Source organism: Podarcis tiliguerta, assembly GCF_965153285.1.
Source record: "Podarcis tiliguerta genome assembly, chromosome: 8".
In the NCBI taxonomy this organism is placed as follows: domain Eukaryota; kingdom Metazoa; phylum Chordata; class Lepidosauria; order Squamata; family Lacertidae; genus Podarcis; species Podarcis tiliguerta.
Window position 1 is genome coordinate 116,798 of NC_139541.1, and position 27,223 is coordinate 144,020.

A 27,223-nucleotide genomic window follows, 5' to 3' on the forward strand; every position below is an offset into this window, starting at 1 on the left:
GTGCCCCATGATATTCTTGTAAAGAAGCTGGTAAAATGCGGTCTTGACTATGCTATCACTCAGTGGATTTGTAACAGGCTGACTGACCGAACCCAAAGGGTGCTCATCAATGGTTCCTCTTCATCCTGGAGAAGAGTGACTAGTGAGGTGCCACAGGGTTCTGTCTTGGACCCGGTCTTATTCAACATCTTTATCAACGACTTGGATGATGGACTCAAGGGCATCCTGATCAAATTTGCAGATGACACCAAACTGGGAGGGGTGGCTAACACCCCAGAGGACAGGATCACACTTCAAAACGACCTTGACAGATTAGAGAACTGGGCCAAAACAAACAAGATGAATTTTAACAGGGAGAAATGTAAAGTATTGCACTTGGGCAAAAAAAATGAGAGGCACAAATACAAGATGGGTGACACCTGGTTTGAGAGCAGTACATGTGAAAAGGATCTAGGAGTCTTGGTTGACCACAAACTTGACATGAGCCAACAGTGTGACGCGGCAGCTAAAAAAGCCAATGCAATTCTGGGCTGCATCAATAGGAGTATAGCATCTAGATCAAGGGAAGTAATAGTGCCACTGTATTCTGCTCTGGTCAGACCTCACCTGGAGTACTGTGTCCAGTTCTGGGCACCACAGTTCAAGAAGGACACTGACAAACTGGAACGTGTCCAGAGGAGGGCAACCAAAATGGTCAAAGGCCTGGAAACGATGCCTTATGAGGAACGGCTAAGGGAGCTGGGCACGTTTAGCCTGGAGAAGAGGAGGTTAAGGGGTGATATGATAGCCATGTTCAAATATATAAAAGGATGCCATATAGAGGAGGGAGAAAGGTTGTTTTCTGCTGCTCCAGAGAAGCGGACACAGAGCAATGGATCCAAACTACAAGAAAGAAGATTCCACCTAAACATTAGGAAGAACTTCCGACAGTAAGAGCTGTTGGACAGTGGAATTTGCTGCCAAGGAGTGTGGTGGAGTCTCCTTCTTTGGAGGTCTTTAAGCAGAGGCTTGACAACCATATGTCAGGAGTGCTCTGATGGTGTTTCCTGCTTGGCAGGGGGTTGGACTCGATGGCCCTTGTGGTCTATTCCAACTCTATGATTCTATGATTCTTCTATGATTCACTTTGTTTTGCATTTTTGGGGTGAATATACCGTACATGCACAACGAAAGAGCCAGAAACCAAGTGAAAGAAGCCCAAACGAAGCTTATTTGTCTTCTTTCTATGCATATGGAACCAAAAACAACCTGTTTTGCTCTGTATGGGCTAATTTCACTTCGTTTTGCGATTTGTGGGTGAATATGCATGCACACCCAAAACACACGAAACGAAGTGAGATAAGCCCTAAAAAAGCTTCTTTGTCTTCTTTCTATGCCTATTGATTCCCCAAAACACGTTTTTTGCTTTGTTTGGGCTTACTTCACTTATTTTTGCGTTTTGCCTTCTGTTTTGGCTGCATAAGCATGAACATCAAAAATAGAGGGAAATGAAATGCACCAGGCAGCCAAAGGGTGTGTTTCTGGTGGCCCAGAATGAAGCTTCAACATAGGGCTCCTTATCCTTTGCTTCAGAGATGGGGAAATAGGGGTCATACTGTCTGGGGCTGGTGAGAGTTGGGAGCTAAGCCACATCTGGAGGGCACCAGATTCTGCATCCAACCTGACAGTCTTTCAACTATTTAAATATCTGAAGCTCTTCCACAAGTTCTTAGTTTAGCTTCTTTTGCCCATCTTTCCCACCACAAAACCTTCCTGTACCTTTTTAGACAAGCTGCTGCCCTCAGGTGCAATAGAGGTCACTGTTTCATCGCCAGTGCCTAATACCTAACTGGCAGTCCTATAAACTTCTGCATTTGGAATTGGGAGAGGTGAGGAATGCCATCTTGTCTGTTTTTCCAGGCACCCAAATGTTTCATTACTTTTTAAAATGCTATTTTACTTGAAAAAGAGGTGCTGGAACTCAGTTTGAACATCTCCCTAGTTCTTTTATAATGGCAATGATGCCCACCTGAGAGGTGCCCAAATTGAGTTCTAGCAAGTTCAGGCTGAAAAAAAAGCCCTTCCTCTAAATTACATTTCTACCTCACCTTTTTTCCAAGGAGCTTAAGGTGCCACACATAGTCCTTCCCCCTCACAACAACTCTGGTAGGCTAAGTTGAGAAAAGATGACTGACCCAACATCACCCAATGCATTTCATGGCTGAGTGGGGATATGAACCTGGATCTTCTGAGACCTAGCCCAACGCTTTAGCCACTACACTACACTGCTCTGAGCTGGATCTGAGAATGTATAGATTTGTCAACTGCTACTAGCCATGGTAGCTAAATGGAACCACCATGTAGACAAACAAGAGGGAGTGGTTGTGAGGCTGTTGGAAGCTTCCAGATGCATCTGTCTTGCAACTGCTGAAGTACATTTCAGGTCACAACAAATATTAACAGCCGGGGCACTTTATGGCTCCAAAAGGAAAAGGAGATATTCCAAAATTAATTCAAACACATCCCGTCTAATCCTGGAATAGCATCTAGCGCGCTTGATCACTTCTGTGTACTTGGAAGCCAAGAAACCGAAAATCTGTTTGTGGGTGTAATGGGAGTCAGAGAACAAGGGCCACCAATTTGGCATCTGATCTGCATCTGTGCATCTCTCACTGCAAATCAAGTAGAGATGGAAACAGGGCTCTGGGTACACTTTTGGGGGAATGTAAAAAAGGAGTATCACTTTAGTATCTGGCACGGTTTTAATAAGAGACAATTATGTTCTAACTTTCAGGCAAAGAGAATCTGTGAACTTAACATCCTTCCATCTGCTTTTCAAGGCTGTTCCTGATATTTTGCACCAACAGATATAGAATTAAGTCTATGTGCAGAATCTAAGAAGATAAATGGGTATCTTTCTCGATTAAAATGTCCAGGTTATTAGTAATCTAACAGTACTATTATTAAGAGCCTATAACTACAATAGCTCTTAACTGCAGGGGTAGGGGAGGGATGCTTGGATTTTATTGGTCAATTATTTATCTTTAGTGATGTAATAAGCCAAAAGAAAGCAAACACATGTTTGTTGTGTGAATATGCTTGCAAAGAAGCCAAATAAGCTTTGTTTTCGCTTATTTCACTTCGTTTCATGTTTTTTTGGGTGTGCTAGCATATTCACCCAAATATTCTCAGCGGCAATAGGTTGGACTCTTCGTTGCTTTTGGCCAATCACGGGCTTAGGGTTAGAGTTGTGTTAGGGGTAGGGGTAGGGAACTCTGAGAATTGTAGATTTGGGAGGAAAACTCTCCTAACAACTCTCGGCACCGTTTTCAAACTATAGCTCCCAGATTCTCATGAGAAGAACTCATGAGTTTTTAAAAGATGATTTTGCAGGTTGCCTTCCTGCATTGGGGCAGAAATACAGCTAATATGTGAATCACAAAGATACGGGTCAAAGTTGCAAATGGCTACACATAACACAGGTTCCCAACACGCATACTAACGCAATGTAACAGCGCTGGGAATCAGAGGTGAATCAACGGAAATTGCTAACGCTTATTGTGAATGTATTAAACATGAAATGAGGTAATGATGTACATGATTGATGAAAATTGAAATCATTTGTTTGAAATGTTATAAATACCACCGCCCTTGGGCGGGGTTGCAGTTTTGCAAAACAATTCAGTCTATTGCCTTGCAATAAACAACAATGGACCCCTAACACCTCTTGTCTCTGAGTTTTATTGGCGTAAACTCAGAAGATAAGCCATTTTTTACTTACAACAAATCCATGTCTCAAAACAAGGATTGGTGATGCCTCCCCAGATGCTGCCATTGTCTGTGAGTTGACTGTGATGCCACAAAAACATGTGGCAGTTTCTTAGCACCCACACTGTAAATTGTAAAATAATTTTTTTAAAATGGCACCCTCAGAAACCCTCCTTAGCACCAAGGCCCCCTGACCCTCCCATTTTCAAAAAGTTTTCTCAAAATCTGTTAGTTTTTACAGTGCTGCAACACCCTTTAAAAATGGGTCAGGGGGCCTTGGTGCTAAGGAGGGTTTCTGAGGGTGCCATGGAGTCCACGTGCCACCCTGGGAACCTCAGTCTGGACCCTTAAGTTGAAGCGAATCACCAGTCTCTACATAATGGGAACACCACATTAGCCCCACAAGAGAGGTTGGTCTTTGTTCTCGGCTGGGAGCGGAGGTAGCAATTGGGAGAGTGAGGAGCTGCAGGCACAGCAGGTGAGAGATGCTCTCAGATTGTCCTTGTTGCAATCCAAAGGGCTGGGACGTGCCTCCTCATCCAGCTCCCCAAGGCCACCTGCATGACACATACCTCCCAAAGAAGAGAATTACAGTGTCTCGTGTGCCTTCCATTTTGGGAGAAGCTTCTCAAAGGAATATTTGCTCCCTTACGGATGATGGCTTACCTCTCCCTTCTGTTTTAGCTGATTCTGGAAAAACAAAGCACCGTGGGTACAAAAAATTGGATTGTTGATATTCTCCTGTGTTTTGGCAGGTGAGTTCATCGGAGCGTTAAATAAATTTATCTCAACAACACAAATGAGGGATGTGGTTATTTAGCAAATGCAGGGGAAGGCTAAGTGGACAAGAGTTTTCCTATTTGTTCTTTGACTGTTTGTGCATTAAATTGTGTAGAGTTGTGATGGAAGTTTATAAAATGAGACATGGCCTGGAGAACGTGGATAGAGGAAAGTTTTTCTCCCTCTCTCATAATGCTAGAACTCACAGAGCTGAACGGTGGAAGATTCAGGACACATCAAAGAAAGGAAGTCCTTCTTTATGAAGTGCACACTATGGAACTCCCTGCCACAAGAGGCCACCAATTTGCAACTTCCACTCAGGATTTTCCCAAGGCTAAGCCCGCTTCAGAGAGCATACTCTGCACTCTCCTCAAATGCTTTGGCCTGGTTGGGAGGTTTCCTTGAATGGTGATTCTCCATCTTGCGCTGTGTTATGATTCCATGCTTCCCCCCACTCTTCCGGTGGTGCTAACGTCCCCCTGGCCTCAAATGCCCCCTGACTGCTCACCACAACCCCGTACGTCTCCGCCGTCACCTCAGCCACTCAGCCACTTGGCAGGCACGGGCACTCGCCTGGGGCACAGCTCCTGGGACCTGGAAATGTTGGGACGGTTAATAGGGAGCCTCCAAGCCCTGGGGCAGTCTATCTGGTCGGCCCGGTTTCGGGAGGGGAAAAGAAAGCCTTACTTTGGGGGTCACAGTTCCTAAACTGCATGTTGTCCAATGCCACACCTGCCACTGAGGTCACCTTTGGAGGGGGAGGCAGTGCTCTTGACATCCTCTGGATAAGGAGCCGTCCAGGGAGGACGAGGAGTCCAAGACCCACCTGGAAAAGGCCACCGACTCTTCCGGTGTAAGCCAGCTTGCATGTTACGTTTCTGGTGATTTCTTCTTTTCCTTGTGTTTGTTTGTTCAGTTTGGAGTGGTTCTGCTTCTTTTCATGATTTTGACGTTTTTTCTTATTTTGACATTTTTGGCTTATTTCTCTTCATTTCGTGTTTTTGGGTGAATATGCTGTCATGGTTTTTCATTGTTTTTGTTTGTGTTTGGGTACTGCAATTGTGTTATTGTCAATATTGTGTCAATTTCATGTCAGTGATAATTTTGAAAAGCAAGCAGACCACCCCAAACCAAGGAAACACCAGAAATGCAGAAAATTCACTAGAAATCCCCACTGTATAGTAAAATGCTATGTATTGCTTGTGTGTTATGGTTCTAGTGAATTTATTTTCAGTATTTAACTTGTTTTTTGGGCGGTTCTTTTCAAATAATTTATGCGTTTCTGGTGGTTTCCTTCCTTTTTAAAATTATGAATAACTTATAAATGACACGATATCACCAGAAACACAAAAATTGGTACCCCCTCCCAGAAATGACAATACACCAGAGGAGACACAAAAACAATGAAAAACCACCACCATAATGCTGAATTCACCACAAAACATGAAAGAAACAAATAATTCAAACCAAAGAAATCATGAAAACCAATTGAGAAGCAGAATCACCCTAATCTGAAGACGCAACACAGGGAGAAGCAAAATCTCTAGAAACTTAACATGAATGCAACACATAGCATATCAGTTTAGCCTGGTTTAGGGGTTGCTAGTGAATTTGTTTTTCAGTACAGTATTTTGCTTGGTGTTCACAGGACCACAAGGTGACTGCTGTTAGGTGTCGCACTCCAGTGGCACCTTTAAAGATATTTATGTATAGCCACTGGATCGAGGCCTCTACTGCATCTGCAAGCATACTTTGCAATCAATTTTTACTGACTGGAAACAGAAGAATTACGGCTTACACAGCTTCCCTGGGATAATTTCCCTCCCACGAAAGGGTGCTGGCGGCGCTTTCTGCCCTCTTCCAACATGGAGGCCGTTCCGCTGACTATTTCCCTCTCCTAAAATGGCGCCGGCGGCGCTTGCTGCCCTCTTCTATTATGTCCCGTCCCTCACAGATTGGCTTGAAGCAGGGACCGCCCACCTAGGGACCGCCCAGGCGCTGGGCTTCCTTCGATCTTCTTCATGTCCCCGGGGGCTCTCTTCAAAAACCTCTTTCCCCTTGCCCTGCCCCAGCTCCAACGAGCGTGGCAGGCTGCATTGGTCCTTCAAGGCGCTGGGTCTGCCTTGGGCTGCCAGGTGGGACTGGCTTTCTTTTGGGGGGTGGGGGGTGGGTTGCAATCGTCTCTGGGATCAGAGGTGCCACCTTCTCTCCGTCCTGCCCCCGCAGCGCACAGAGCAACTCCGTGCATCAGGAATCAGACTCGGGGCAGCAAGTCTTTCTGTTTCGCATCTCCCCGGAAGGTAGTACTTTTGTTGCGATAAGATCGTATTTCCAGAGCAAATATTCAAAGTACAAATTCTTTAACCTGAGAAGATTGGCTAGAATGTAGGTTACACATCCCCCCATATGAATTTATGGTTTTTACATAGTAATTTGGGGGAGGTGTTTACTATTGATATTTGTGAAGTAATGTGCTGTATGCATTGTCTTCGTGTGTGTCATGGTCTCTTCCTGGTACAATGTATAATTTCTTAAGATCACTCTCTTACACTCCCTTTCTTGGTCCCAAAATAATCTGCCAGGTGGTCATGGCCAGTGATACTGCTAATGACCTACTGTGCTAAATTTTACCAAGACTAAAGAAAAATGCATTTTAAGAACGGGGGGGGGGGGGCTAATTTGGAAGCTCTCTGGCAAATGGAAAGCTTTCCTTTTCCAGACTTTAGAACTTTCACACACACACACACACACACACACATATTTAAAAATGGTATTTGATGCTTAAAAAGATAACCACACGGAGCTTTAAAAGCAGGGTGTTTTTTTCTTTAAAAAATGAACAGCCCATATTAAGTATGGGGAATGGCTAAGGCCAGCAACTGAACCAAATTTCAATTTTCTGGTAATTTTAACAGTCATTCAAATTGCAGAACTAGGATTCTGCAACAACAGCTCATGCCACAGCTTTGGAATCCATTATCCGTTCTCAGAATATAGGAAGCTGCCATATCAGAATTATTAGTCAACCCAAATAAAAATTGCCAACACTGACTTGTTCTTCAGGCAAAAAAGATTCCCATAGAGATGCTGGGGATTGAATCTGGGATCTTTAGCTTGCAAACACAGTGAACTACAACACTTCTGCATCTTTTTATATCCTCACTGTGGTAGGTATCTGAATCCTTCCCCCCCTCTTAAAATAAACAACTTATTAATATTGAACAAAACTATTAAACTTGTTTGCCCAGTACTCTGGATACAAATATTGTAAGCAGAACTGACAATAAGCTGCTTGAAGTAGATTAAAAAAAGAGAGAACAAGAGCAGGAGGCAGCTTTCTTTCTTTTTATATGTTCCCCCTTCCCCATTTTGTATGCATAAAGATGTCCATACTCCCCCAACTCCTGTTCTTGTTTCAGACCTTACTCGTACTTATCCTAAGGTTACCAGATGTCCCTGTTTTCCAGGGACAGTCCCTGGATTTACAAATCAGTCCCCTGACAAAATCCATCTATTTAATGGGAAGTTGAAGTGTCCCCGGATTAGAATCATAGAATCATAGAGTTGGAATAGACCACAAGGGCCATCGAGTCCAACCCCCTGCCAAGCAGGAAACACCATCAGAGCACTCCTGACATATGGTTGTCAAGCCTCTGCTTAAAGACCTCCAAAGAAGGAGACTCCACCACACTCCTTGGCAGCAAATTCCACTGTCCAACAGCTCTTACTGTCGGAAGTTCTTCCTAATGTTTAGGTGGAATCTTCTTTCTTGTAGTTTGGATCCATTGCTCCGTGTCCGCTTCTCTGGAGCAGCAGAAAACAACCTTTCTCCCTCCTCTATGTGACATCCTTTTATATATTTGAACATGGCTATCATATCACCCCTTAACCTCCTCTTCTCCAGGCTAAACATGCCCAGCTCCCTTAGCCGTTCCTCATAAGGCATCGTTTCCAGGCCTTTGACAATTTTGGTTGCCCTCCTCTGGACACGTTCCAGTTTGTCAGTGTCCTTCTTGAACTGTGGTGCCCAGAACTGGACACAGTACTCCAGGTGAGGTCTGACCAGAGCAGAATACAGTGGCACTATTACTTCCCTTGATCTAGATGCTATACTCCTATTGATGCAGCCCAGAATTGCATTGGCTTTTTTAGCTGCCGCGTCACACTGTTGGCTCATGTCAAGTTTGTGGTCAACCAAGACTCCTAGATCCTTTTCACATGTACTGCTCTCAAACCAGGTGTCACCCATCTTGTATTTGTGCCTCTCATTTTTTTTTGCCAAGTGCAATACTTTACATTTCTCCCTGTTAAAATTCATCTTGTTTGTTTTTGCCCAGTTCTCTAATCTATCAAGGTCGTTTTGAAGTGTGATCCTGTCCTCTGGGGTGTTAGCCACCCCTCCCAGTTTGGTGTCACCTGCAAATTTGATCAGGATGCCCTTGAGTCCATCATCTAAGTCGTTGATTCATTGAAAAAATCTGGTAACCTTAACTTATCCCCCTTTCCCAACTGTCTCACTGGCGCAGCTTACTTCACAGTTTTATTTCAGAAAGAAGCAGAAGCAGAGTGACACGTCAGACTTTATTGTCCGCAGACCATATAGGAGGTCTCAGGACCCCAGGTCTTAGGCAGTTAAAGTAAATGGTGCACAAATGGTTCAGTCTCAGTTCCCTGTTAGAATTGATCAGGAACCCTAAATGCCCTCCCTCCAACTGGCCTTTAGAATATTTGAGAAAACGCAAAACTCTTTTCTCAATGCGTGCAAATATCCATGTCAATTTATAATAAAATATCTGTTTTTCTGTAACTAGTTTCAATACCCACTCCCTTAGAAGATGTGATGAGTTATAACTCTTCCTTCTTGAGTCTTGTACAGAATGCGATCTTTCCAAAATGTGTTCATGAGAAATTGTGGGGAAATTTTACGATTTTGAACAGCATTTGCATATCCTCTTGTATTTGATCCACTGCAAGTAGATAGCTCCTTTTCATGATTCTGCTTTTAAATGTTCTGTGGAGGCAGATTTTCATATTTCCTAAAACTAGAATTAGGGAAAGAGCGCCTAAAATAAATAAGAAGAAAATGAGAATAGAAATGACTGGACAAGTAAGTAAGTAGTAGCAGCAGCAGTAATCATCATCATCATATACCCCACCCATCTGGCTGGGTTTCCCCAGCCACTGTGGGCGGCTTACAGCACATAAAAAATTGTAAAACATTAGACAATTTTTTTTTTTATACAGGGTTGCCTTCAGATCTTGGTTAACCAAGGTGGTTCCCTCCAAATGTTGTTGGACTATCCCATGATAACTGAGGCTGACAGTCCAACATCATCTGGAGTGAACCACACTGGCTACCCCCGTCCTATGCTGTATTTTGCTATGGTTATTGGGCATGTGGGGGAAAGGGTGTTTCTTATACCTTGAAATACTTTCACAATAGGTTTATACAGCTCTGGGATCTTCCTCTCAATCATTGGTCTGAGGTTCTCTTTCAACTTGTTGTAGTTCTTTTTCCATTCTTGTTGATATTCCCTTTGGTCAGCAGTAATCAGGTATTTATTTTTCTCCAGTGCTTCACCACATCTGTTCCCCAAAAATGAAGAAAACAATTTTGTTGATTAATATAACCGCACAGTATTGGACCATGTGCATCTTGTAATAAAGTTTGGCTGGGACTGAACTTGAAGTTCAGTCAAGACTTTTTAGTCTTGTTACTAGGATCAACTTAGTGTTCAATAGGACAATAATTTCACCAGAGGCTGCATTACATGCTACAGTGGGGATTGTGTAATTTGTTTATATCTTTGCTGTGAAGCCAGCTAACGCCTAAGAATGTGCCGACATAGATTTAGTGTAATTGCAATTTTAACAGATTTTACTTTGCCACTTTACTCACCTTATTTACTCACCTTAACTTGTGATGTCGATAAAGTTTTAGATCCTCTGGAATTTCAGCCAGGAGCACTTGAGCTACTTCTAGTGGTCCCTTATGGAAGAACATAAAATTGTAATACATAAAGCATATTTCTTGAGGAAAGGATGATCAGGTATCAACCAGATCAGGCATCAACCAGAATTACTATCATGTGAAACCCAATAAATGGCAAAACAGTAATCTAGTCAGATATCAGGAAGACACAACTTTCAGGGCAACTCAGTTGCAACAGGAGGGAGTAGGAGAGGAATTCAGTGGGACAGTACAGTGGTACCTCGGGTTACATACGCCTCAGGTTAAATACACTTCAGGTTACAGACTCCGCTAACCCAGAAATAGTACCTCAGGTTAAGAATTTTGCTTTAGGATGAGAACAGAAATCAGCGGGAGGCCCCATTAGCTAAAGTGGTGCTTCAGGTTAAGAACAGTTTCAGGTTCTTAAACGGACCTCCGGAACAAATTAAGTGCGTAACTAGAGGTACCACTGTACTCTAAAACAGGAATTGGTAAGAAAATGCTAGCAGCCTTTGGACACCCAGCTTTCTCTGACCCTTGAGAGGGAAATCTGGGAATCAAAGTATTACAGGATCATTGGGCTGCAGTTTTCATGTTTGGGCCTAAGAAGTCACTGGGATTAGTGACAAGGAAATGTCAGACTGATTTCCATTAATAGGTGCATGAGTGTGCATGTGCACATGCCATTTTAATGTTTTGCTTTTGCTGCTAACATGCAGAGAGAAGAAAAGAAGAAGAATCAACAGTATTCTGACAATATATCTGATTTACTGTGGCCCCCACAGAACCTTGAAGCACCATCTGCAGTATTTTGGGATCTGGTAGCACCTGTCTGGTGGCAACAGCCAGTTCAAGCGTTTTCTCTTGCATGTATTCAATAGCTACTTCAATTAGCATCAAAACAAACTGTAATTACAGAGGGAGAGGTAGGTTGCAACTCTTTAACATAGAAACTTCAGTTGGCACAAGGATGATAAGCTGTTTTTATGTGGTCATCTTCTGAGGGTTGTTTTTTAGCCAAAAGTAGATAGCATGGTTAGTGATGTATGGAAGTGAGAGCTGGACCATAAAGAAGGCTGATCACCGAAGAATTTACGCTTTTGAATTATGGTGCTGGAGGAAACTCTTGAGAGACCCATGGACTGCAAGAAGATCAAACGCATACATTCTTAAGGAAATCAGCCCTGAGTGCTCACTGGAAGGACAGATCGTGAAGCTGAGGCTCCAATACTTTGGCCACCTCATGAGAAGAGAAGACTCACTGGAAAAGACCCTGATGTTGGGAAAAGATGGAGGGCACAAGGAGAAGGGGATGGCAGAGGACGAGATGGTTAGACAGTGTTCTCGAAGCTACAAGCATGAATCTGACCAAACTGCGGGAGGCAGTGGAAGACAGGAGTGCCTGGCGTGCTCTGGTCCATGGGGTCACGAAGAGTCGGACACGACTGAACGACTAAGCAACAACAACAACAACAGATAGCACAGAGAGAGGTCTTGCCACTCTCTGCCATTTGATAAAAGATTGGCAAAAAAGTGAGAGGAAGTTAAATGAACCACTCCCATCAGATAGCATAAATGAAACAGGAGGGGAAGAAGGGTAGGGAAAGCAGAAATGACAATGTTAAGAGTGTCCTGTCCCGCATGCTGTAGCTCAGTTTTTTGAGATTTAATATTCATTTGGTCTCAACGTGGATGATCCCATTGACTCTTGTATGATTCCTGCACATTTTGTTTTAGTTCTATTACTTTGGAAGCAGACATTACTTTTGAATGACATCGATTCTAGTTTTGATGGGGAAAGCTTGCATTGTAGTCAATATGGTCCCCCTCTTATACTGCTCACTCAATTTTCCTCGTGGGCGTCTATCCTGAGTTAAAGGGGTGGTATACATAAATCGTCAGAGGTTGAAATTTTTCTCAAAATTGGTCACTCTGTCTTTCATCTCATAGTTATCAAAATAGAGTTCCACAAAGGTAATTTGTATGTAGGCCTGGAAAGACGGGGAAGTGGAAAAATCTTTTATATGTAAGCTTATGTCAATAAAAATTATTTAAGCATGAAGCTGAACCTGCAACTGAGAAACACATTATGCTGCTCACACAACAAACTTAAGATGATCTGTTTAGATGGAAGAATGAAGGTGCCCTTCTAAAAACAGTCCCTATAAGCAAAGAAGCTTGAAGTGCTGGCTTGCTGCTTGATTTTCCCTATTGCACCCTAGTCATTTGTGCCCCAAACTGAGAGCAAGCAAGGCAACTGTTTCCAGTGGGAGCTTGTCTTTCCAAAGCCAAACCGAACTGCAACTGCCAGGGCTAAATGCTCTAAAGCTGATTTGCACAAGCTCTGCTTATTGGAGGAGGTTGGAGGACTACCTATCTGAGGACAGCACCCTACACTGCAACCCTGGTTTCTTCTCCCCCTCATTATAAAAACCATGTGTGGTTAAGTGAAGATAAGGAGTTTGAGGCAAACAACAGAAGATAAAAGGTTTTGCCAGGAATGACTGGACAATAACCTCTGTCAGCTGGGACAGTTTATAGAAGGAGCCAGGACTTCTTTATTATATACAAGCAGAGAAGAACGAGTGTAGCAAGGACGTGTGCGCTGCACTGGGCATCCAAGAGGCTAGCTACTCCGCTGCCTCTGACAAGTGTGATATACATGTAGACCATGAGCTATATGTGGGAACTAAGACATGTACCCAGTCCATACATGCAACAGATGCAACAGATACTGGCACATATGTCTGTGACCTATTGTCTCATTTTCTTGTCATTTGAACTATGCTGCACATGCCTTTCACATATGTATAAGTGTGTTGCAATTGTGTTTATAGTATGCTTTTGTCACACACATTACAAACATGATAGTGTGATGGATTATATTTCACCCATGCTCCTTTGAAATCTTGCATCTATGCATAAGAAATTCAAATAATTTTGCCTCTGGTTGATAAAATCTTTTGAAAGATTTTCAGGGGGAAATTGTTGCAGTGAAACATTGTTGAGCTTTGTGGAAAATGTCTATTTCCCTAAGAACTTGCCAACACGAACCAAAATTGACCTACTGAATATCCCAGGAGCTTTGGCTGACAACTGATGTGGTAAAATGTGAAAAGCAAGTGATGTTTTTCTGTGAGTTTAGCTGGCAGCTTAATTTTCACTACTTCATAGAAATCAGGAGATCTACATTTGAAAACATAAAATAAAACAAACATATGTAGCAGTATTAAGGCCAAGCAGTGGAATTCCAACTTGATCAAGGAGGTGGAGAGGAGCCTGTGAACCTGCAGCCTTCTCCTGGCTTTTTAAGCACTATGCAGTCATGGTACCTACACTGTACCTTCATCAGCCACCTCTGAGGATTTCAGTGTCACTATTTTGTTCAAAAAATCTTTGGTGGATCAGAATAACAACTTTATTGGATCAATTTCACCGCTCCTTTTGCAGAAATATTTGCTATTCAGGAAGACAGATTCATGCAACTTGTTCACCAACACAACCAGCTCCACCAAACTACTCAATATCCATCACGAAGATTCTCCATCAAGCAGTTTCCAAGTGCCCCTGCCTGCCTTTGCAATGGCACTGAGCACTGCGGCGATGTGAGTGCCTGCAGTCGGGGGGGGGCATTTGAGGCTGGGGTGAAGTTGGTGGCATTCAGGGAGGGCAGCTTCCCTCTCTCCCGCTCCCCTTCGTTGTGGGCCGTGGGCAGGCCCAATCTGCAGCAGCAGGCAGTCTTCCTTCCCTCTGTTTCTCACAGAGCGAGGGCAGGGGGACTGGAAGGGGAAGAAAGGGCAGAAGAGCTGCCACCGCCATGTTGGGTGAGGACCGGACAGAGGCACCACTGGAGGAGAGGCAGGCGGACCTGAAGGGGGTGGAGGGCGGAAGTGACGCCAGCACTGCCATGTTGAACGAGGATAGGGGGCAGTTTCTGTAAGTTCCTTGTGGCTCAAACAGTTTTCTCTGCAGATTTAAGACAGCTATTAGGTTTTAAGACATCTTAGTTTCTATACTCCTGTGCATGGAAAGCACTAAGATGCAACACACGGACTAAGCTGCATCCTCATGTCTGTGGATGCAGATTCCAAATCACAGCCTGCTAGATTTGTAACCTCATTTTTTAACTTCAGCAGCTCTATTTCCTTCCTGTTCCATGGTATTTTTCTTCCTCATCTTCAACCGCATTTGTATTTGTTGATGCCTCTCCTTCCTTTTCCTTACTCTTAACTAAAAGGGCATTGCAATTTCTCCCCCTCAAAAAGAAAACATAACTTTTCTGTTTCACTGTTGCCTCCTCACTTCAAATACTTTTTACACAGGGTTTCTCTTTGTCGGCAACCATGACAAAACAGGGACGCACAAGAAGTTGTCACACTTCTTCACCAACTCAGTCCTGCAGTGCTGTAGTTGCTGCAACCACCTCTCCACTTATTCCTGCAGCCACAGATTGGAGGGAACCAAGTATGCAGGAAAACAATTACTTTTTAAAAGGTCTCCAAATAAATGCCTCGGCACTTCTCAATGCAAGTTGCACCTTTGGAGTGTAAAGGCACCATGTATTTTCTCTGAACTTCTCCCAGTCGCCAAAAGAGTGCGCTGGTCACTTACAACACCAACCCTAAACTCCCAGGAGCCCAAATGCCAACCATCTAGGCATGTGGGGGATCCTCAAACCCAGAGGTAGGCAACCACACACACTCCATGGTCCAATTGCGAATAAAAGGTAGGGAGAAAGAATACAAAACAAAAACAAAAAACCTGGGCACTGTAAACTCAATCTGCCCTAAACTCAACACTCACTTGTTCCAGTTTACTCACATAAAATCAGAAAAGCTGGTCAGCTTCGTCATGGCTCCGTGGCTTGTTGGGAGGGGAATGGAGCTGCAAGAAGCAGCTGAGCATTTTAAAGGCTCTTTTCCCACTCATGGGAGAGCCTTGGATCTTTCTCCTCGCCTTCCTCAGTTGTTGTTGTTTAGTCGTGTCTGACTGTTCGTGACCCCCTGGACCAGAGCACGCCAGGCACTTCTGTCTTCCACTGCCTCCTGCAGCCTCGGTCAAACTCATGTTGGTAGCTTCACAAACATTATCCAACCATCTCGTCCTCTGTCGTCCCCTTCTCCTTGTGCCCTAGATCTTTCCCAACATCAGGGTCTTTTCCAAGGAGTCTTCTCTTCTCATGAGGTGGCCAAAGTATTGGAGCCTCAGCTTCACTATCTGTCCTTCCAGTTAAGTACCCACTTTGCATATGAATAGGCTTGGCAGGAGATGGTGGGCAGCTCAGCCCCCTCCTTCACCATCTTTGCCAAAACAGAAGAATTGAGGAGGGGTCTTTCAGGAGAGCTTGAGAACAAGAGGGGTATGCCTGGCTGGGGGGTGGGCGGGAGACGCAGAGTTCCCCCTCCACGCTTGCCCCACAGGGGAAAAAGGTAAAAGGCGGATCTAGACGGATCCTCATGAATTCATATGATTTTTTCATTCAAATTAAATAAAACCACCATGATACTGTAGACCATGTCTTACTCTGTAGGCAGCATCAAAAAAAATCATGCATCCACTGTTTCGGGGGGCCGCAGGGGCGCAAAAATATGGTTAAAAAACACGGATCCTCATGATTTTTGCACTAGATCAGCCCAGAGTCACCATCAGATCAAACATCATGGCCTTGGGCACAGCATCCACCACAAAAATCACGGATCCACGGCTTCCTGGCGAAACTGTGGCCCAAAAACGTGGTTTTGAAGCACGGATCCTCATGGATCCTCACGCTTTTTGCATTGGGCCACCCCTAAATCACTGTCAAATCACACATCATAGCCAGGGGCACAGCCTACACCACAAAAAACTCAGATCCACGCCTGCCTGGCCATACCATGGTCCCAAAACGTGGTTCTGAAGCATGGATCCTCATGATTTTTGCGCTAGATCAGCCCACAGTCACTATCAGATCAAACATCATGGCCATGGGTACAGCATGCAACACAAAAATCATGAATCCACGGTTTCATGGCGAAACCGTGGACCAAAAACGTGGTTTCGAAGCACGGATCCTCATGGATCCTCATGCTTTTTGCATTGGACCACCCAAACTCACCGTCAAATAACACGTCATAGTCAGGGGCACAGCCTGCACCACAGAAAACTCAGATCCACGGCTTTCTGGTCGTACCGTGGCCCAAAAACGTGGTTTTGAAGCACGGATCCTCATGGATCCTCATGCTTTTTGCACTGGGCCAACCTAAACTCACCGTCAAATGACACATCATGGCCAGGGGCACAGCCTGCACAACAAAAAACTCAGATCCACGGTTATCTAGCAACGCCAAGGCCCAAATACGTGGTTTTGAAGGTCGGATCCTCACGGATCCTCATGCTTTTTCCATTGGGCCACTGTCAAATCAAACATCATGGCCATGGGCACAGCCTGCACAATAAAAAATTCAGATCCATGGCTTCCTGGTTGTACCGTGGTACAAAAACGTGGTTTTGAAACACGGATCCTCATGGATCCTCACGCTTTTTGCATTGGGACAACCCAAACTCAACGTCAGATCACATGTCATAGCCAGGAGCACAGCTTGCACCACAAAAAACTCCACAGCTTCCTGGACACTCCATGGCCCCAAAACGTGGTTTGCTTGTGCTTTGCTTGTGTGTTCCAACATGGCAGGGGGTTGGACTAGATGGCCCTTGCGGTCTCTTCCAGCTCTATGATTTTATGATTCTATGACACTAGCTAGTACGCTGCACTGTTCCATTAGATAGATATTGTTGCTATTTTTTAAGCTAAAGGTTATGTATAGCTGCCATCTATTAGTCTTTGAGCCAGTGTGGTGTAGTGGTTAAGAGCGGTGGACTCATAATCTGGTGAGCTGGGTTCGCTTCCCCGCTCCTCCACATGCAGCTCCTCACAGGGTGTCTGTTGTGGGGAAGGAAGGGAAAGGAGATTGTTAGCTGCTTTGAGACTCCTTAGGGGGAGTGAAAGGTGGAATATCAAGTCCAAACTCTTCTTCCAGACACTTTGTAATAGTGACATTTCCCATAAATATGCTGAGACACAACTGAATAATAATAATGTTATAGATTTCAATGGGATTCATGGAAGGGCCAAGTTTATTCAGCAGTTTAAATGAATGGGGCATAGAAGTGCTTAACTGGTTCTTGAGCAGGGCCAAAACCTGGGGGAAGGAATCTTCAGTCTCTGTAGCAAACAGCAGGCACAACAACATTTTGTATGGAATGCAGAGCCAGTTCTTCTCTTTAAAAAAAAATAAAAATTATTAACAAACCAATCAAATCACATTAATTCCAAATTATACCAATACATAATAAACTCCAAATATTTCCAAATATTTAGCCAAATTTTAAATTTTTGTTGGGGGTACCCATGCTTCGAGCTCAAAAAGGGTCCAATCCTCTCATATTTGTGCTGCTTTGATTTTCACAGTTCTATCTTTCCATCTCTTTGTTGTTATCCTTTACCAATTGTCTTCCAATCTTCTTGCTGTTATTGTTTTTTCTTTTCTTTATAACCTCTGAAAGTCTCCACAAGTGAGTTGAAACAAACATTATTATAGTCCTGTGTGGATTTTCACCTTAATCCAAAGGTCCTGTTCGAACGGCAGATGCCATTTCAGCGTTTCCATAAAATACAGTCTAAATGTCTGCTCATTAACTTTCCCAGACCTGTTGCTCCAACATCAATCTTTTCAGGGGAGTTCTTGCCAAGGCAAATGTAGAACTCAGATATGATAGCAAAGCCGTGGCTTCCTCCCCCTCTTGATCGTAAATCATGCAACAAAGCCTGTCTCGTCATGGCGGTTCTCCATTAGAACTGCGTCATCCAAAAGCCTTTCATTTGCTTTCCAGATCTTCCACAAAACAAAGCCTTTAGTCAATGATTCATTTCCACACAGTTTATTATTCTATCTCTCTTGTTATCGGTTATGCGATGGTTCTTCTTAGGGAGCGGTTGTTAGGTAAATCACATAGAAGAAAAGAAGAAAAGTCCCCCTCCTTTCCACTCCATTTCAACATACCGACATCTTTGATGTAATCTTCTTTAATATAGTTTTCTGTTCAATCCAACCCGTCACTCAACTTCTCAGAGGTCGATTCAGTTAGCAGTCAAAACTCCCTTTCTTTCGCTCGAAACATGTGCATGTACTCTTCTCTAATTGTTTATCTTGAGCCTGCAACTAGGATCGCGATCAGAAGTAGTGTCCGGGAGAGCCAAAAACTCACACAAGGGCTTTCCGTCCAGTGCCCTCACCCCTCCTTCTTTCAAACTTGGGGGTGATTTATAGGCATCCGCGGACGAGGCAGCATTTTCCCATTCCCCCTGGGAAAACCCAGGAGGCTAATTACTCCCATATTAGCCTCTTAATTACCTCGTGTGAGCCGGAGAGATGGTATTGTCGGCCATCTTCCAATGTGCCCCTAGTGGCCCCCCGAGCCAGTTCTTCTCATAAGCAAGCAAGGGGAGCCCCTGAGGTGCTGGATGCACCACTAGAACTGGCGGCATGGTGTGAGTACCAAGGTTGGTTTTGCTCTCTGCATTTTGTTGAGCTGTGAAAATCATGTCCACTGTCCCCCTAGGAGGCTGAAAACCATTTTGGGATTCAGGAAGGGTCACCTCGGATAATGTTAAGAGACGGTTTGCTAAGATCCTTGCAAGAATTTTGCCGGCCACAGCTAATAGAGAGATGCCTCTATAGTTTCTGCAATCAGTTCTGTCACCTTTTTTTTAAAAGAGATTGATAATTTTGGCATCCCTGAAGTCTGCTGGGATTGCTTCTCTCTCCCAGATTTCTTTGATGAGCTTGTGAAGCTGTTGTGTAAGTTCAGTTCCACCCACTTTGAAGATTTCAGCAGGTATCCCATCAGGTCCACTGGCTTTGTTGTTTTTCACTTGGTTAATAGCTGTACGCAACTCTCCCAGATTTGGAGATACAGCAAGCTCATCTCTAATTTGTTTTTGTGGGATTTGTGAGAGGACCTCAGCAGCTATGGGGGAGTTGTGGTTAAGGAGATGTTGGTAGTGTCCTTTCCAGCACACTGCAAAAGCTTATATATCTTTTAGAAGTGTGGTACAATCTGCTGAGCGTAGGGGGCATATGCCATGATTTATTGGTCCATAGATGGTCTTTGTGGCTTTAAAGAAACTCTGTGCATCATGAGTGCCGGCTAAGTGCTGGATCTCTTGAGCTTTTTTTTTAATCCACCAGGTGTTTTTTAGTTCTCTGGTTCTTAGCATTGACATGGGGTTTTTTTCTTAGTGGCACAGTTTCTTTCTCTTTGCCAGATCTGAAATGCCTTCCTTTTCTTGTCAATCATGCATTCAATCTCACTGTCATTCTCATCAAACCAGTCCTGGTGTTTCTTGGTTTGGTATCCAATAGTTTGTTCACAGACTGCAATAATGGATGTTTTTGTTGGAGTATTGCCAGGGAGACAGAGGCATCAGGCCTCCACGCCGTCTCCGGACGATCACTGGTCTCCCGTGGAAACAGCATCAGTCAATTAGCGACATGAGCCTCAGACACATTCCAAGACTCATGCACGCCCTTTTCAGCAGTCTCCGCAATGGAAGATTCAGACAGAAGAGCATATTTACAGCTTTATTCAACATAGGTCAGAACAAAGGAAAAACATGACTGCTTGCATCCCTATCGAGGAAACAGCCAGAACAAAAGCTATATACAAAACGGAAGTTCCCAGTGAGAACAGCGCTGGGAGTAAACAGGCATGTGACACACAACAATCATGCCTGACTCTTTTAAGGAGGAACGGAACTATATCCTAACAGTTTTTAGCTTGGTCCAGTGTTCCTCGATGTTATCAGGGAATTCTGAAAGCAGGTGGCCCTTAAGAGTCGCTTAATGGGAACTTGAAGGGCTTGAGTGTTCATTTTGCGCCTTGGTTTTCTTCCCTGAAGCCTGCGTTGAGGTATAATCTTGATAGCCATCGTGGCGCGTATTAGTTGGTGATCTGTCCAGCAGTCGTCAGCGCTCGTCATAGCTCTGGTAAGGAGCACATCACGTTGATCTTTAGCACGGACAATAACATAGTCTAAGAGGTGCCAGTGGTTTGACCGAGGATGCCTCCATGAAGTTTTAAATTTATTTTTCTGTCAAAAGAGTGTTTTGGTAATAACAAGGTTGTGCGCTGCACATATCGTCAAAAGTAAGATTCCATTCTGGTTGCTGTTGCCAACTCTTTATTTCCCAATAGTCCCAGGCCACAGATCGAAATCTCACCCAACTCTTGCATTAAAATCACCCAGGAAGATAATTTTATCTTCCTTAGGCGTTTCTGATAGGATGGTATCCAGCTGAGAGTAAATTTTTTCTTTAATGTCTTCATCAGCATCCAGTGTTGGTACATAAGTGCTGATTATAGTGATCTGTTGGTTTTTTGTGAGCTTTATTCGAAGGGTTGAGAGTCGCTTATTAATGCCAGTAGGGACTTCTGACAGGAGCTTCACAAGGTCGTTTTTCATAGCGAAGCCTACCCATGTATTCAATGTTCTTGTTCAAATAGACCTTTCCAGAAGAATGTGTAGCCTCCTTTTTCTTCCTTCAGTTGTCCTTCGCCTGCTCTTTGAGAGTCTTGAAACGCTGCAATATCGATGTTAAAACATCGCAGCTCTCTTGCAATGATGGCAGTTCTGCGTTTAGGACGTTCGCTGTCTGTGTTATCTGACAAAGTCCATATATTCCATGTTCCAAAGTTCAATTGTCTTTTACGGCCCCTGGGTGGTGACCCCACTGGGCGCGGTAATCCAGTCAGGGAAAAAGGGAGGCAGACTACATTTAGGGCACTGTTTCCAGCCCCTCCCTCTTTTCGGAGTGAGCATAGTGGATCCTAAAAAGGGCTGCTCAGTCATGGATACAGCTGCCGAGCTGCTCAACTGCCTCATTCCTTGAGTTAGAACGACTGAATCTGTATCCACTGCCCATGTGTCAATTCATGACTAGGGGCTTCCAGATTTCACATTCCTGCCCCCGTAGCCATTTGCTGATCACAATGGGGGGGGGGGGGTTGGGTTGGGTTTTTAGAAGACGCCTGTGCGTGAATTTCTTTTATGTGTGTAGATCAGTGCACGCTGACCAATGCACAGCCTTCGCAGTAGGGCTCTGTTCTGATGGCATGAGTAGTCACGACAAATTGGTGGATCCTATCTGCTGCAGCCTTCATCCACCTTCAGAGCCGTTGTAACACACTGCTTGTTATCACCCGCCTGTTCTGCCGTTGAGGACTTCTTGGATCATTCTTTGTCTAGCTCCTTCCCTGTTATGTACTAAGCTTGGATCCTAGAACAATAGACAAGTAAGATCCTAGAATGCAAAAACTGATTGGCTTGCAGGAAAAGACCAATCAGGCTCCAGGAGAGAAGCAGAACCAGCCAGTCAGACAGGACTCATTGTGTAAATAATGTATATAAAAGCCTGAGGTTTTGGGGGAAATTCAGTCACTGTTTTACAAGCTGCAATAAAGAGCATGAAATCACTACAGGACTCTGAGCATATTCTTTGACCTTACCGCCTTGGGTGACCCTGCTGGGAGTATGAGATTCCCAACGGCTTCGCTCACAAGGGTCATAGGAATGTGCAAGCCCACTCACCATGACATGTGAGAGAACTGAGATAGATTGCACTGAGCCCTGGTCTCATTAGACAAAGCGTTCCACCAAAAAGGCTCTGTCTCTGGTCGAGGACAGCTGGATATGTTTTGGGCCAGGGACCACCAGTAGGTTGCTGTCAGATGAGCGTCACACTCATGGGGGGGGGGTGTATTGGAAGATAATTCCCACAGATAAGAAAGGTCACAGACTGTTTAGGGCTTTAAAGATTAGCTCCAAAAACTTGAACCTGATTCGATACTCCGCCTGGAGCCAATACAGCTGATGAACAACCAACTGAATGTGGGCTCTCCACAAAGTCCAAGTAAGAACTCATGCACCTGCATTTTAGACCATTTGGAATTTCTGGAGCAGTCTCAAGGGTAGCCCTGCAACTCTCTCTCTCTCTCTCTCTATTGCATTTATACCCTGCCCTCCCTGGCTCAGGTGTACAGCAAGTTAAAGTAGCCTAGTCTGCAGGTGGCTACTGCATGAATCACCATGGCTAGGTTGGAAGGGGACAGGTATGGTACCAATCGCCTAACCTGACATAGATTAAAAAATGGCAGTTTGCTACATTTGTGACCAATGCCTCCATAGAGACAGAAGCATCCAGGATCACACTGGGACTCCTGATGGCGGCTACAGGTGACTATTGCGCCCCATGAAGAGCTGGGAGCTGGCAAACCGAACCGAAATCATTCTGGCCCAGCCATTGGACGCCCATCTTTAATGGATAGAGATTCAGCCGACTCCGTTTCCTCCATCCCAGCACACCCACCTAAAAATTGGCCAATATATCCAGGGTAGCATCTGGCCTGGGCCATGAAGCAGTAGATCCATGATGTTTGGGTCAGATCTGTGGTTATGTACAAGATATTTGAATAAAGGGTGAATTTGGGGTTCCCCAGTGCAAAACGTGTGAGGATCCATGAGGATCCGTGCTTCAAAACCACGTTTTTGGGCCATGGAGTGTCCAGGAAGCCGTGGATCTGGGTTTTTCATGGTGCAAGCTGTGCTCCTGGCTATGATGCGTGATCTGACATTGAATTTGGGTTAACCCAATGCAAAAAGCATGAGGATCCATGAGGATCCGTGCTTTGAAACCATGTTTTTGGTCCACGGTTCCGCCAGGAAGCCATTGATCCGTGATTTTTGTGTTGCATGCTGTGCCCATGGCCATGATGTGTCATTTGATGGTGACTTTGGGCTGATCTAGTGCAAAAATCATGAGGATCCTTGAGGATCCGTGCTTTGAAACCACGTTTTTGGGCCACGGTATGGCCAGGCAGGCGTGGATCTGCGTTTTCTGTGGTGCAGGCTGTGCCCCTGGCTATGATGTGTGATTTGACGGTGAGTTTGGGCTGGCCCAATGCGAAAAGCGTGAGGATCCATGAGGATCCGTGCTTCGAAACCACGTTTTTGGGCCACGGTATGGCCAGGCAGGCGTGGATCTGCGTTTTCTGTGGTGCAGGCTGTGCCCCTGGCTATGATGTGTGATTTGACGGTGAGTTTGGGCTGGCCCAATGCGAAAAGCATGAGGATCCATGAGGATCCGTGCTTCGAAACCACGTTTTTGGTCCACGGTTTCGCCAGGAAGCCGTGGATCCGTGATTTTTGTGGTGGATGCTGTGCCCATGGCCATGATGTGTCATTTGATGATGACTTTGGGCTGATCTAGTGCAAAAATCATGAGGATCCATGAGGATCCGTGCTTCAAAAGCACGTTCTTGGGCCACGGTATGGCCAGGCAGGCGTGGATCTGCGTTTTCTGTAGTGCAGGCTGTGCCCCTGGCTATGATGTGTGATTTGACAGTGATTTAGGGGTGGCCCAATGCGAAAAGCATGAGGATCCATGAGGATCCGTGCTTCGAAACCACGTTTTTGGTCCACGGTTTCGCCAGGAAGCCGTGGATCCGTGATTTTTGTGGTGGATGCTGTACCCATGGCCATGATGTTTGATCTGATAGTGACTGTGGGCTGATCTAGCGCAAAAATCATGAGGATCCATGCTTCAGAACCACGTTTTTGGGCCATGGTATGGCCAGGCAGGCGTGGATCTGAGTTTTTTGTGGTGTAGGCTGTGCCCCTGGCTATGATGTGTGATTTGACAGTGATTTAGGGGTGGCCCAATGCAAAAAGCGTGAGGATCCATGAGGATCCGTGCTTCAAAACCACGTTTTTGGGCCACAGTTTCGCCAGGAAGCCGTGGATCCGTGATTTTTGTGGTGGATGCTGTGCCCATGGCCATGAAATTTGATCTGATGGTGACTTTGGGCTGATCTAGTGCAAAAATCATGAGGATCCATGAGGACCCGTGCTTTTAACCATGTTTTTGTGCCATTGCGGCCCCCCGAAACAGTGGATGCATGATTTTTTAAATTCTGCCTACAGACTAAGACGTGGTCTACAGTATCATGGTGTTTTTATTTTGTTTCAATATAAAAATCATATGAATTCATGAGGATCCATGCCTCGGATCCATGTTTTTGTGGTGCTGCAGTGCAGCAAAGTGTTGGATCCACGTTTTTTATAGTCCAGTCTCTAGTCCTGCCTTCCAGGTTTGATTTGACACTGCATTTGTTGGAGTTATTTTTTTAAAAGTGGAGGATCCATGAGGATCCGTGTAGATCCGCCTTTTACGCAGACCCCCACGCAGGGGCTCTTGTTAAACGGACCTTTAGAAAGCCCTCAAGGGCTGCTTCTGTACAGCTACTTTGCTGTACAGCCTCTGGGCGCGGAGGCTCCACTCTGCTCTCCTGACGTATACCAATGGACAGAACTCTTCTCTGCCGGTTTTCTGAAACTCTCTCTGCTGCCATGGAGCCTGAGGGCTTCGAGCTTTCTGGACGGGGCGAGAGCGACAATGGGTGCTAGTGCCGCCTGGAGCTCATTGGAGACGAATTGAGAAGTCGCAGTGGACGTCTGTGCAAGTGTATCTGATTTTCTCTTTTTCACATTAAAAATCCATTGTGGAAAAAACAAGGGGACTAGAACTGCAGGTCTGTGTGCAACTGTATTTGTATTTTGTTACTACTTTTTTATGGGGCCTCGGGAAGCGCAGCGCCTCCTTCGCCCTCCACAGCTGAGGGAAAAGCAAGGCGAAGAGGCGCCTCAAACTCTTATCGATCCACACACCCGACACCCTCCCGCCGCCCACCTCCCGGGTCTCGCCCAGGCAGCTGGCGGAGGAGGAGAGCCGGTTGGGACGGAGGGAGGGAGACCGGGGCCCGGGCAGCGACGGTACGCGTCGAGTCTGGCGGCCGTGCTGAAGAGACCCACCACGCAGCCCAGCCTCGAGTGAGGGAGCGCCCAGGCCTTCTCTCCCCCCACCCCCTCCGGCCGCTGTTTGCCTCCTTGGCTGCTGCTTCCCTATCTCCCCTCACAAACCCCGTTTCCGCTTCAGCACTGCCCACCAAGGGGGGATTGAAAGGGAGAAGGGCCGCCTTTCTCGGCGCTCCCTTGTGGATATGGGGGGGTTGGGAGGGGGAGAAGCAGCCCACTCGCCGGGTCCCACGGTGATCGGGGCCGCTCCCCCCTCCCCACCGTGTACAAGAAGGCGGCCCGCCGGCAGCTAGCAGGTGCCTCTTCTGTGAGGAGCGTGGTGGCGGCGGGCAGGGAGGGCGGTCGGCACGTCATAATACTGTAATAATAATTATAGTAATGATAATAAAATACAAAAAGCCCACCTCCTCTTCTTCCCCCCTGGTAGGATGGAATCCGCTGCCGAGCCCACCCCCAGCCCGCCAAACTCTGGCGCCAAGCAAGGTAATGGTGGTCGGGGCAGATGCCGTGTTGAGGGCAAAGGGAGTCGAGCTGAGGCGAGACGGGCAAAAATGGAGGAGCCATGGGGGGGAATAAATATTTAACTAACTGACCAATTACGTCCAAAAAGCAGAACTGCTGTGTCTCTGACCTTTGACCCTCTAACCAACAACTAGACCACTCTTTCAGGACCTTGTTTACTCCAACCCGTTTGTCCGGTTGTTTGTGCGGTCTTAACCCTAACCACTAACCCTGGTGGCCTTCTGGCTGAGATTTATTCTCCCTAAAGATACCTGCCTAATGCTTACATTGGCATATTTCAGTTCTAAACAAAGCCTTTTTGTGCCCCCATGCATTTAAAAATGTTCCTTAAAAAGAAAACTTAATTCTGAGACTGATTATTATTTTAATTTCTATCTTGACAGCATTTGCATATTATATTTTAAGGAGAGTGTTACACTTTGTAACAATCTCTTACTGCTCGGAAATGTCTTCTAATGGTTTAGCCAAAATCTGCTTCCTTGCAATTTCCACCCATCAGTTATAGTGTGATGTGTGCAGAAATGCTTGAATGAAGAATTGCACACACACACATGGGCCCGGGATAATATGAAAGCATTTTGCAAGTGAATTTGCAGGTGGTGGTGATGTAAGGACTTCCACTTTATTATGTGCAGAGATGCCATTGGTCAGTAGTGTTTACTCCTTCTGCTTTTCAACAAAATTGCTGGTTTGTAAATTTTTAAGTTTCATCTCGGAAGAAAAGTGAATCACAGTTGTGATAGGAATTTTATGGTCTTAGATATATGGTAATGTTCATAACCGCACATACATAGATCAGCACAGGAAGGCCAACCTGGAACCATTTTGATTCCTAAACCGACCAAATGTTTTCTCTGCAAGGTCAAACTGGAAAAGTCTCCCCATTGTCTCTTTCCTCACAAATCCTTTCTTAAGGACACATTTAAGATATGAACAGGGTGTGAGCCTGTGACCTGGCCCAGGAAATAAGTATTTTACCACTACAAAAGAATGGCCAGGCTCCCCAGGAAATCCAATCAAGTAACCTGCCAGACAGGAGATAAACAAGGACAAGAGAAAAACAACATTTAAATTTCTGTGATGTAGGTGGGATGTATCTGAGGGGTGGTCTTAGGTTACACCCCTTCTGTGATGTATAGTGGTGCCTCGCAAGACGAAATTAATTCGTTCTGAGAGTCTCTTCGTCTAGCGGTTTTTTCGTCTTGCGAAGCAACCCTATTAGCGGCTTAGCAGATTAGCGCTATTAGCGGTTTAGCGGCTATTAGCGGCTATTAAAGGCTTAAGGGATTAGCGGATTAGCTGCTAAAAGGCTA

The 27,223-nt window shown here is 45.1% G+C and overlaps 2 long non-coding RNA genes across 4 annotated transcripts; one reads left to right on the forward strand and one right to left on the reverse strand.

The window, feature by feature from the left end:
• The first annotated feature begins 6,690 nt into the window (after window positions 1-6,690).
• Window positions 6,691-25,896, forward strand: LOC310685068. Of its 2 annotated transcripts, XR_014515043.1 has the most exons (4): window positions 6,691-6,827; window positions 11,200-11,406; window positions 14,803-14,944; window positions 25,816-25,896. It is a non-coding gene; the product is annotated as an uncharacterized lncRNA (long non-coding RNA). The 2 variants fall into 2 exon arrangements; XR_014515044.1 differs by lacking the exons at window positions 14,803-14,944; window positions 25,816-25,896 and adding an exon at window positions 11,972-14,791 and having other exon boundaries at window positions 11,200-11,515.
• On the reverse strand, window positions 9,095-25,881 carry LOC310685065. Of its 2 annotated transcripts, XR_014515039.1 has the most exons (4): window positions 25,793-25,881; window positions 10,427-10,516; window positions 9,950-10,113; window positions 9,095-9,590 (listed from the first exon to the last, which is right to left on the reverse strand). It is a non-coding gene; the product is annotated as an uncharacterized lncRNA (long non-coding RNA). The 2 variants fall into 2 exon arrangements; XR_014515040.1 differs by having other exon boundaries at window positions 9,950-10,516.
• Window positions 25,897-27,223: the final 1,327 nt, after the last annotated feature.